The sequence below is a fragment of the Aphelocoma coerulescens genome, chromosome 24 (genome assembly GCF_041296385.1).
Source record: "Aphelocoma coerulescens isolate FSJ_1873_10779 chromosome 24, UR_Acoe_1.0, whole genome shotgun sequence".
NCBI lineage: Eukaryota > Metazoa > Chordata > Aves > Passeriformes > Corvidae > Aphelocoma > Aphelocoma coerulescens.
The window spans coordinates 903,766-911,923 of record NC_091037.1 but is presented as its reverse complement, the minus strand read 5'-3'; positions in this window follow the sequence as shown (position 1 = coordinate 911,923).

The window sequence follows — 8,158 nt, the reverse complement described above, 5'->3', positions numbered from 1 at the left end:
GGGGGAAGCTGCCATCGGCTGCGCTGGCGCTCCTAACAGGTGGTTGGATAATTAAGTGTGCTTTATGCACTGTTTTGCTCAGTGTAATTGCAGACTCCGTATAAATAATTCACATGGAATTATTATACTGAGGACATCGCCCGCCTCCTCGTAATTTGCTTAACTGGAATGGGCTCTTTCATCACCCGCGGTGATTTGCTCCAGGACCGTGCAGTCACCGTCCCTCACAGGCTGACTTTGGGGGAGATTGCTGTAAATTTGATTAAGGGGTGCAAATTGATTGTCCACTCTGCACTGGGAGGGTGGGAGGTTGCTGGATGGGGGCAGTCAGCAGAAAGGGGCATTGCTAATAATAATAAATTAATTAAACACAATAATAGTGACGGATGGCAGGGGAGCTTGAAGCCCCTTGCAGGCTCAGGAGGGATCACGGGGCTGCTTTGGAGCCCACATGCTCTGCTCCCATCATCCAGGGACTGCCTGTCCATATCCCACCAGCTTGGGGGAGGCCCAGGGTCTGTCTGGCCAGCCTGGGAGGTGATTTTGGGGTGATGTTCTCGTGTTCAGGCACAGCGAGCGAGGGCTGAGTGAGAACACGGGGACGTGCAGCACAGCCCTGTCCCACTCTGGTCCCATCGCTCCCTCATCCCCTTTCCCAGTGCACCCCAGGGCACGGGACCCATCCTGGCACTGGCTGTGGCACATCAGAGGGGTCCAGCTGCCCCTCACAGCCAGAGCTCACCCCTTCCATCCCGGGAGCTGAAATCACTCGATGAACACAAATTAAGAAGAGGTTTCACACCCACCCCGGGCAGCAGATCCTGTGATTATCCCCATTTTACAATCCAGAAGCTCCAGCTTGGAGTGAATCAGCGACCTCTCCAAGGTCACCCAGCGTGTTGGTGACAGAGACGGATTCAGAGCCCGGGAGGGGGCTTTAAAACACATCTCCTTATCTTTATTTTTTATTGCATTTAAAAATAAACCACAGTTATTAAATATCATAATACCCATAATAGATTTTAAACTTGAACCGCTTCCAGAGATGCTAAATTATAAATACAGCTATTATCAGAGGGAGCACTCAGAGAAATTGATAGCCAGCATTTGTTTAATGAGTGTGTGCGTACACACACATGTGTGGGGAGGGGAGCGATTTCAGATGCAATCCAGAGAGGGTGGTTCTTACGTAACACTGAACTGTCAGCTTGGGATGCTGAGAACGTCCCAGGAGATCGTGGGGACTCAAATCTATTTTTTAAGGCCTGCTTGGCACCGCCACCAGAGGATCCCAGGCTGCTGCGGCTGCAGGCCTGGGCACACTGGTACGAGAGCAGGGCCAGGCGGGATCCCAGCTGCCGCTCCGTGTGTTTGAAGGGCAAACTTAAGGTGCACGGAAGCATTTCGGGTGCGAGGCCGGGGGTCTGGCCCCGCCGGGTGCCGCTGCCCTCGCCCCTGCACGCCCAGCACAGCTCGGCACAGCCAGCGCTGCCTCCTGTCATCCGAAAGGTCACGGCGAGTCCCAGGAAAGGCCCCGTTTAACAGCGGGCAGGGAGATCGTTCCCGGTGACCTTTGGAGAGCGGGGTTTAATTGCACGCGAGCCGTCACTCACCGGGGCTGCTCGGAGGGGAGCAGGGACGGGTCTGAAGGGTCCTTGGTGGGACCCTGCGCTCTCCCAGGTCCCTCGTGGCCCCGGGTACCAGCCCCAGCTGATGCAGATGCTGCCAGAGCAGCTGTGCCAAGGTTTCCAGGGGTGACTGCTGGCTTTTGGCGGGAGGTTTTTGGGTTTTTTTTTTGTTTTTCCTTGGCAGTGAAGGAGCCTTTGTGCATGCAAAGTGCCAGAGCTGCAGGGCACAGGGCAGAGCCAACACTTCATGGGCATCACCTCAGGGTGCAGGGGGTGTCGGGCAAAGAATCAGCTTGAAGTCATTCCACTTGTCCTGGCTCTCCAGGCCCTTGTAAATAGTCTCTCCCACCTTCTTGCAGTCTCCCTTCAGGTGCTGGAAGGCCACAATTGCTGGGCCTTGGGCCCTCTTTTGAGTGCAGGAACAATCAGAAGAATTGAGTTTTTGGTCCACTTGGTCTCCTCTCCTCCTTTGGCTGAGCTGAGCCACACCCCCAGCTCTGAAATGTGCTTCAGGAGTGTTTCTGCTCGGGGGGTGTCCCCTCCTCCAGCCACCCCTCTGATGTACTGACACTGATGTTTCCTCCCTGGACTCTCTTAATCTCATCTCCTCCAAAACTGCTTTGCCTTTACTTTTCTAGACTCTAAATACCTATTTGCATCCCTCAGTAATGTCCTGTTTCAGCTGCTGGGCGCTTACAGTGCAGGAATTAATGTCTCTTAGTTGTGATAGATGGTGGGAGGTTGGTGCAGCAGCTCTCCTGGGGGTCCCTGCGTTTAGCTGGGGGCTCCTGGATGCTGCAGGGTGACAAGAGCTCTGCACCCACGGCACAGCCAGCGTTCCTCTGCCCAGGAGCTGTTTGGTCTCAGTGACTTGTGCTCTTTGGCAGGTGGTGAGCAGGGATGGGGAAGGGGTTTCACAACCTGCACCTCCCACCAGCAGCATTGCTCCAGCAGGGACACGGTGCTGGTGGCAGCAGGAGCAGCTCAGTGCAGGCTCTGCAGTCGCTCCCCTGTCCACCCTCGACCCTGCCCTTGCTTTATTTATTTATGTTTGAGCAGAAGCATAATACAAATAAGGCATGGCCATAAAAATGTCAGGGAAAGTTCAAACCTATTCATTACCCATTTCACTCCGATTAAAATTTCCATCAAGGCTGCTTGGTTTTGACTTGAGTTGCTTTCCTTTTAATGAGCTTGATCTAGAAAGTAAAAGATGCTAATTCATCCTTACATCTCTATCATCTCCTGGCTTTTGCTATATAAAGCATCAAGGTCGCATTCTGGGGAAATGTCTTTTTACCAAAGGTGCCATAATAATAATGAAGCAGCAATTTGTTTCAGCAAACTGCCTACAGTAATGAAGCTTAATTATAACCGTGTTATTAATACTGCTGCTTAAGGTAATTCACTTCTGAGCGGGGCGCAGAACAGTAAACTATAATTTAAACAAGAATCGAGACCTAATTTAAATCATCAGATCTGCTGTGGAAAAGGCAAACAGAGCTGGAGCTCTCCCTCTGCTGCCTCCATCACCGCCCGCTCCCCTTGCAGGGCTGCAGGAGCACAGAGAGCAGTCAGGAGCAGCTGGTGGCTCTTCCTGACCTCCAACGTGCCTGTAAAACACAAAAAATTCCATGTGCCCTGCAAGAAAGGGGGTGATGGACGTGCTCGGATATCTGTGCTCGTGTGGGCCTCCCAGGACTGTTCTCTGCCAGGCAGGAATGTCACCCTCCAGTGCCCAGCCTCCGGGGAAACCTACGAAACACCACTATTGGAATCATATTTTTATGTCTTTCTTCCACTCTGTGATTTTAGGGCATGTGCCTGGAGGCTTGGGATCCTTACGAACTCCCAGTGCTTCCCGTCATGCTGCTGTCCCCTCCTGCCTGTCCCCAGCTCTCTTTTCCAGGCTGAGCATCTCCACCCAGGCCCGTCCCTGTCCTGTGCCTCCCTGTTCCCTCCCTGCCAAAGGCACGCAGCCTTCTGTGAACTTTTCTGCTCTTGGATGCTCTTTCCTTTCTTTTCCAGGCCTCTGCTCCCCCTTTCTCCATAACAAGCTGCCTTCCCTGTGCACGGCTGTAAGCCCTGACATCCACCTTCCCTGAATCCCTCATTATTTCTGCCTCTTCCCTGCACTCTCACCTCACAGCCTCCTCCCCTCTCCCTCCAGCATCTCCCTGCTGCACCCCTCGCATGGCTACCCTGGCTCTGTGAAGCCAAATGACACGAGATGATGGCTCTGCTGTGCCAGTAATAGCGTTCCCTCGCACACCCCGCTTCCCTGGGAAATGGAGTGAGGAGCCGCGGCAGCCTGGCTCGCCCTCGCCATCCCTCTGCAGGGTTCGCTGTCATTCCCCGATCACAGCGTGTGGCATGTCTTCCTCCCTGGAAGATGTGGGCGTCCCGGGTTGTGGGGGATATTATCCCAGTTTCCTGGCACTGCCAGGTGTGGCTGTGCTCAACAGGCTGGCAGGGAGGAGGAGGAGGGGTGCTGGAGAAGTAAATAGGTGGAATGTTTCTTCTTGGGAAGGGGAAAAAAAGCCTCCATCACTGTTCCACTTGACTGCAGCCTCCCGCAGGCTGTTTCATCTCATATTATCTAAGCTCCAAGGGGGTGTCCAATTTGAGGAACAATAACTATAAAGTCATTTTCGGTCCCCCGCTGTGGCACAGCACATGATAGCCTGTGTAAAGCAGCAAACAGCCTCGCTGGCCGCGCCGCCGAGCCGGGCAGGGGCAGAGCGGGGCTGCCGGGGGGAGCCGGTGCCTGGCAGCCGGAGCCCGCGGTGCGGGACCTGCCGGGAGCCCGCGGCTCATTTGGCACCGAGAGCAGCGCAAGGGCAAGCTCGGCCCCCCGGCTCCTGCGGCGCGGCCGGGAAGGTCACCGGGGCCGCTGCGCCGGCTCGCACGGAGCATCAGCCTCAGAGCTTCCCTGCTCCGGCATTTTCCTCCCAGCTTCCCCCTGCGGTGCCACCGCGGGAGCGGCGCTGCCGAGGTTACACCGCTGCGACGAGCCCGGTCAAGCTGATCCTGCCTGTGGAGCTGGATCAAGAGCAGGAAATTGGGGAAAATGGGACAGTTTAGTGTCCTGGCCCCAGCAATGTGCTGGAGGGGCTCCCTGCTCTGCCTCGGGAGGGGTGTGGGGGTCCCGGGCTGGGGTCAGAATGTACCAGGGCAGTGCTGGGTGAGCCAGGAGCTGCCTGGACACGGGAATGCAGCTCTGCTCCAGCTGCTGAGCTGGACCAAGGATCCAGCCCCTGGGCAGAGGGGTTACTGCTGAAAACGGGAGATGAGGAGTTGAGTTTCCTTTGTAGCTGGAAGAGGGTTCCCAGGAGCCAGGCGGGCTTTGGAGCCCCGTGGTCCCTGGCATTGCTCCCTGGCCCAGCAGTTGCAAGATGAGGCATCCACGAGTCCTCTCCCTCCAAAGATGGATGGAGATGAGTATCAGGAGAGCAAATAATAGTGGATACACCTGGTATATGGGATTTGGAACAGATCCTTCTGCAGGCCTCTTGCTAGGGCTGCTTAAAGAATAAATGGAGTCAAAATGAGGAACTCCATGACAATTTATATGGATGTTCTACACAATTCAATACTGGGGGAGAAGGATGAACCTATTACAGTAATTAACTTGTTGCACATCAAAGCAAATGTGCTAAAGCAGCTTTTCTATGCAGCAGCTCTATTCAGTGGAGGAAGAAACTGGTAAAGTACGGGGAATAAAGTGTGCCCTTCCTGCTGTCACTATCCTCTCATTTCTAGGATCTCTCCCGGGGAATTTTACACCTGTGACTGGCTGCAAATCCCTCTTGGACCCACTGGGACTCCCATGAAAGCCCCAATGGCTGGAGGAAAGGTGGTGGACAGAGCATCCTCATCTGTTTGGAGCAGTCCAGACAGATCTAATTTAAGACAGAGTTTGAGAAGGGGAGAAATAGTAGGTTCCAGGGACTTTGGGAAGAGTAGAAGTTTTAATTGGGTTTTATCTATTAGTTAATCAGGAAGTATTTCAGTGACAATTAGGTCACAGCCTCTGGCATATTTGTGAAGCAGCCATCCATCATTAGCCCTACCTGGGCTTGCAAAGTGGTATTTATGAGTTTCCAACTGGTGAAAAAGCCCTTCTAAGGAGTTAAGGTGAAAAGCACACTCTTGACCATGGGGGGAAGGCTGTCAGCTGTGATTGATGGTTGGGAGCAGGAAAGAACAGCTGTTTATTGGGTTCAGCAAGGTTGAAAACCCTTTGTCTGTCGGCAGCATCTGGTCCTGGAATGAGCTGGTGGTTGGGTTTGTCCGGCAGGGCTGTGCTGGCAGCGCTGGGGCTGCCCGGCTGTCCCGGAGCGAGGATTCAGCGCGGACGTGACGCTCTGCTGGGAGCAGATCTGCATCCCCTGCCCTGTGTCACATCCCAGGGGAGGAGACCAGCATCTAGTGTGGCACAGGGCTGGAATGTGGTGGCACAGCCGCTCCCACGTGCCCGGGAGCTGGTTGAGCCAGGCTCTCCACAGGCTGCTCTGACCCCATCGCCGCAGGGAGGGAGCAGCAGTTTCCCCAGGCTGCTGTGTGCACACGTTGGTCTAAATGAGTATTTTTTGCACAGCTCTGCCCAAACATGTTGAAGTCCTTGAAACTCAGGCAGCTGTTGCTGTTGTCATTGAGGAGGGGGGATGGAAGAGGGAGCAGCATGGGTGATTCTGCTGTCCCTTTGGAGCTGGGGCTCAGGCAGAGCTCAGCATGGACAGGAGAAGAGATCCCTCGTAGTCTGTGCAGGACACAGTGACAGCAGGGAAGCAATGGCCCTATGAATGAGCTTGTTTCTTTTTCCTGACATGATTCTGATTGAAGAAATGTTAATTGGGTATCTTATAAACAATTTGTTCTCATCCTCCCAGATCTCCAAGGAGCAGCAGGAGTGAGCGAGGAGCAGCCATGAGCCCGATCCCATGGGATGGAGCGGTGTGGACAGGTGTCCTTGGAGGCAGGAAATGGGCAAGGGAAGGACAGCCTGAGCCAGAGCTGAATTACCGAGAAGAGGAGGGAATAATCACATGGAAATTGCAGGTGAGATGAGGCCGGTTTGGCTTTCGGGCGCCGTTGAGAGGAGCCAGCAGCCCTGGGATGAGCTCAGGCACACGAGGTTCTCCTCACTAAAACAAACACTTGGCTGCCGAGGCCAGGCAGGCAGGAGCCCTTCTCTTTTAATTATCTGCGGTGGAGCTGTTCAGCTGCGAGTGTATCGAGCTGCCGGGCATGCTGGGTATATCCCTCCTCCAGGTTAAGTGGTAATTACACCTAATTAGGAGCAAATAAATATTTTACATGCTTTGGACTACTGCAAGTGACCAGCAGAAACCTCGAAGTGCTGGAGAACACCTCACCAGCTGCAAGTCCTTGCTGTAGCCATCCCGCAGGGTCCCCTCAAAGGACACCACGGGGCTTGTCTCTAATGCCTGTAAATCCTGCACACACCCCTGGAATTCCTGCTGCAGCCTCTCTGTGTCCCGGGGATTCCCATGCTTCCACTGCTGGCCCTTCACGGCGTCCTGGCAGGGAGGAGGATGCAGCACCGCAGCTTTGCCTTGATTGCGCCGTGTTCTGCGATAAGCAGCAGTGAGTGTTCATTATTATTTAAACACCCAGTGCTTCCCAAGCCTTATTTGGGCGGCGTTTTTCCACAGCATATGTTGGAATTTACAGTAAGTGCAGCCGCTCTACAGTCAACATTTGGTTTCTCTCACCCACAGACTGCAGTGCTAATTAGGGGAGGTTTCCCCTCGTTATCCCGGGGAGGTCAAGCGCAGCAATTTGCATTTTGCAGAGAGCCGAGAGCAGCGGTGGTGGAGCTCATCCAGCCGCAACGAGGCACAGAGATCCTGGCGTGGGGCAGAGTGGGCTCAGCAGCTCAGCACAGCCACGGTCCCCAGGAGCTGGGGCTGGCCAGGCGCTCCCAAAGGATGCCACATGTTGAGAAGGAAGAAGGGGAAGTAGTGGGAGTCTTCATCTTGGCTGGAGAGGTCACAGAGCCACAGAATCATTAAGGTTGTAAAAGACCTCCAAGGTCATCAAGCCCAGCCTCTGACCGAGCAGCACCATCTCCACTAAACCATGGAGATCTTGCTCCGGAGCTGTTGCCGTCGCTGTCTGAGCCCTCCTGAGTCCTGCACGTGTCAAATTCACTGCAAAGCTTTGTACCTACAGCAGCTAAGGAAGGGCTGGCGGGGCTGCTGTGGATGCCCTTGATCATCTGCCCTCTGGCATTACCCTGCATTAAACTCCCAAAGCATTCCAGGCTGGCCTGGGAGCAGGGTAAATATGGGCACAGGAGCCTGCCCTGCTATGTTTGCACAGCCTGTGGTGCAGAGCATCCAGGCACTGACTTGGAGATTGCAGAATCAAATTAAACCCCCTCCTCTAAGCCACCTCTCCCAGGGATGATGCCAGCTCAGAGGGACACAGAGCTCCCCATCCCTGGTCACCGTGGCTGCTCCAGCAATTCCACCTCTCTCTGTGAGCATACACAGCCAAAGGAA